The 4,177-nt window shown below is 32.9% G+C and overlaps 1 pseudogene; it reads right to left on the reverse strand.

Annotated features, from left to right (window-relative positions):
• Window positions 1-760: 760 nt before the first annotated feature.
• On the reverse strand, window positions 761-3,789 carry LOC114410651 (annotated as a pseudogene).
• Between the last annotated feature and the right edge of the window lie 388 nt (window positions 3,790-4,177).

The following is a 4,177-nucleotide window of genomic DNA, read 5'->3' on the forward strand; positions in this document are numbered from 1 at the left end:
TCTAATATATTTAATAAACTAATTAATTGTTAATTATACATGATGTCCATTTGCACTACTTATTGGGTATCTAAGTCTATATCATTATTCTGACTACAATTACAAAATTAACTTCAAACTTGTAAGTAAACTTGAAATCATTAAAATTTTAAAAAAAATATATATATTCTACTTGCTTACTTACTTGTTTCCTAACATATGGTGTAGGGCCATGATTGTATCTTCCTCATGTTTGCTGAACACCTCTCTCTTCAATCCTGGCCTCAAGTAGTTAATCCACCTTAGTCTGCAGCTCTTTCCATTTCTTTGCAAGCCTAGATATTTAAGTGAAGTTAGTTAGCAACTCAACATCAAATAAAATAAATAGAAACTCACCTTATATGAATACTACATAAATAAGGAATAATTAAAAGTTAGTCACAACCAACACCCATCATATCTCTTCTTAAGTTCAACATTTTGAATTTTACTATTAATATATAATGTTGGCTCAAAATGCCTATCTAATTAGCCATAAAGTATAAAAGTTAGCAAATCAAAAGCATGAAAAATGCATAGGTAGTCTTTCACAATGAAGATTCTGAACTTTTAACCACGTTTCACCTTTTTATAATTTTGGAATTGATTGGACAAAGTTCTTAGAATTGATTTAGCCAAAGAATGTCTTAACTATTAATTCATTTGACTAGATATGTCAAATTTATTAGTGCCAAAAACTGTGAAGCATGCACACATTTCTACTTGGTTACTTAATCTGAAGTCAAATAAGTTCAAGGTAAGAGAAACCAAGGAATGATATATGACACCATAAGAGTCGGGATGCAAGATCAATAGCTTATGGAGGCATCTTTTTGTGGAATATCTACATACACTTTTGATGTGTTAGAATGCCCAAGAATGTTTTCATGTTAATCACATTTTTGATCATTTGAAAAAACCAACTGTTTGAAGGAGATAAAATTATAGACCTTGTGCCATGGGTGTGCTTTTATCTGTGGAAACCTAAAGTCATTGTAATTGGGATTCATACAGCATACTTCCTCTTAGGTGGGTGTGCCAAGCACCTACAATACAAAATTTTACAAAGGTGACTTATAATGACAAGGATGGCATGACTAAGGAACATGCAATACATGTTAACACCAATTGTACCTTTATAATATGTTCAAGCTGGTCTATTGCATTTTCGCCAGGGAATAATGGCTGCAAAAGTTTAAATTGTTTTAGATAACACATGGGTGGCATATAATCAAGAAAACATTTACATCATTTCGTGGCAAATTTATACAATATAGTATTGAAGTAACAATAATTAATGAAAAAAAATCAATGACACAAACTTGGCCCAAAAGAAGTTCAGCAAGAACACATCCAGTTGACCACATATCAATCGAACTTTGTATACTCTGTGGCCCCAAATATAAGTCCTGGTGCTTGATAGAATTGTGAACATATGTATGATATATTAGCTTCACCTTCGACCTGATGAGACAAAATTGAAGGTTGGTAAATGATCTTGGATATTGTAAGATGGGTAGTAGTCTCACTCTCACTAAAATATTAGTTGAAATCATACAGAACATGACCAAAAACTCCAAAAGAAAATGTTGTTTCCACAAAAAAGTGAAAGAAAAACAAATCAAATATTTAATTTAATATGGTATAAAAGAAATCTTAAATAAAAAAAAAGCTCCACAGCTTGATGTTGAGCAGACCAAGATAAAAAAAAATCAACACACAAGACTACAATCAAAACAATGTAAAGATTAGACCCTCTTCATCCAAAATCAAATAGCTTTACTTTGTGTGTAAGAGGATTCACCTGGATTATACACAGAATGATATCAAAGCCAGAAACAATTACCACTTTTAAGAATGAATTGAATTTGAATATATATATATATATATATATATATATATATATATATATATATATATATATATTTGGCGCATATCAAGCGAGAGGAAAAAATCTCAATCATATAATTCAAATGAATGGTTAAGATAAAAACTTAAAGTCACAAAATCACTTAAAAAGGTCATGTAACTTTTTTTAAGAACTCAATTATTCATGATAAGATCTAATGGTCAATATTTCTTTCTTTACCCACATAAAAAAGGCTCTCTCGACAGATACACCCTGTGTACACACACACGCACACTACAACAACAATTAACATATAAAAAGACCAGTATATTTTGAGGCTTCAAATCTCTATGGCAAACTTTGGTACCAATGTGGATGTAAGCCAACCCCCTGAAAATCTACACACATGTCATAGACTTTTATCAGGCACAGAGCAAATAAATTAGAGATATCTGTGAATTACCAAAAAGTACGAGACTTACCTAATATATTTTTATGACTTCAATTCAAGTTAGGGACAATAATAATGGCAGGCAAAATGTGATTTAACCCCCAAAATAAGAGAGACAAACTATTGACTGCACCAATCAATTGATATGGGTATAATAGCAAGAATCCAACAACAAGGTTACAAATAAAATGAACCTAAGTTTATGGTTAAGGATAATCAATTTAAGCTACAAATCATCAAAATATTTAATAGTGATAAGATAAAATATATAGATTATCAAATATTTCTTCATAGCCAAATTGTGAATAAGAGGTACAATTTATCATATAAAAAAATCCATTTAAATATTTAGTGCGAGTATGAGAATATTTTTTGATAGTATAGAAATGGAAAATCCCTTAATAATGAATAGTTGTATATATAACACATGCTTTTAGAAATGATAGCTAGTTTCATACTATCTAATCTCATTCACTGCAATAATGCAAGAGTTGTACATTACTAGCAAGCACCAAGGCATATGCAAATCACATATATGGAAAATGTGAATCAAAATAAAAAATTTGAATCATAGGTGAGCAGAAATAATCAATAAACTAGATTACTTTATCAAGCATGCACTCCATATCTTTGCATTCTAAAGAATTATTAGTAGACAAAGCTGAAGCCTCAAGTAAATACTTAATTGTGTGGAACCTTTCCTTAGCCAAAATTAAATTATTTTAAATGTAATCCTTGACTCCAAATTAACAAAATAACTTGATCTGCAAAGGATATTAATCAAATAAAGGATGAGTTACCTTTGCTCTCTTGAAAAATGAAACAAAATCTTCATCTGTAAGATGACCAATACACCATTGAATCCATATTACATCATATCTTGCAGTATTTGGTGTAAAATCCTAAAAGAAGGAAAGCAAGAGGTGCTCAATAACATTACTAAAGAATGGGCAAATAATGGTGTTGAAATGATGAAAGTCCAAACAAATATCAAAAGTGCCAGAGATGCCACATTAAATAGTGGTGCTGAAATGATTAAAGTCCTCACAAATATCAAAAGTCCAGACAAATATAAAAGTATATGCAAAGGATATTTCATCATTCCACCACCCTTTCCACAATCCTCACCTTCCTCTTCTCCATCATTGTCACCCCACTCCTTTGTTACTCCTTACTCGATCAGCTACTCGTCCTCTGAATTGCTATCCATTAGAGATTCCACATTGAAGAGTGTTATGGTCTAAATATACATAGGTTTAATCATTCATTTGGCCTCTATACATATATGTATAATCTCTATTTAAAAATTACTCATTTTAATCCCTAAATACATGTTTTTTTAATTTATAAACTCTAATTAAAGAACCCTATAAACACTATTAAAAAAAAGTGCTACTAATTGTGTTTACCAATGAAAACATTTTAATAAAATTACCTCATGGAGCTTGAAACGTTGTTCTGTCTCCGTCATCTTGCGGTTATGGGCCTCAAGCTCCTGGATCTTCCGTCACAACTGCTTCACGTACTCGATGGTGTCTCCCAATATCGGCGCCTTGCCATTTTTGTCATGAAGGGGACCAACGACCACAAGATTATGAACCTCTCATTTAGCTTCTCGCGGCGATGGTGCTCAACCAACATGTGGTTGGCGCTAAGCTCCCTTGCTATAGAGCTTGGTGTCCGCAGCGATGGTTTGGGTAGAACTCTTGTCGGGGTTCTTGGTGTGGAGGTACGAGATCATTAAAAGGATGTACTTGAGGAGGCACTAGCTGGTGTCGTCCGCCTAGGCATGGCACCCGCACGGGGCAGGGGCGGGGAGTACTCTCCCGCTCCCCGTCCCCGAACCTTACCCTGCTCCC

Source organism: Glycine soja, chromosome 4, assembly GCF_004193775.1.
Source record: "Glycine soja cultivar W05 chromosome 4, ASM419377v2, whole genome shotgun sequence".
Taxonomy (NCBI): domain Eukaryota; kingdom Viridiplantae; phylum Streptophyta; class Magnoliopsida; order Fabales; family Fabaceae; genus Glycine; species Glycine soja.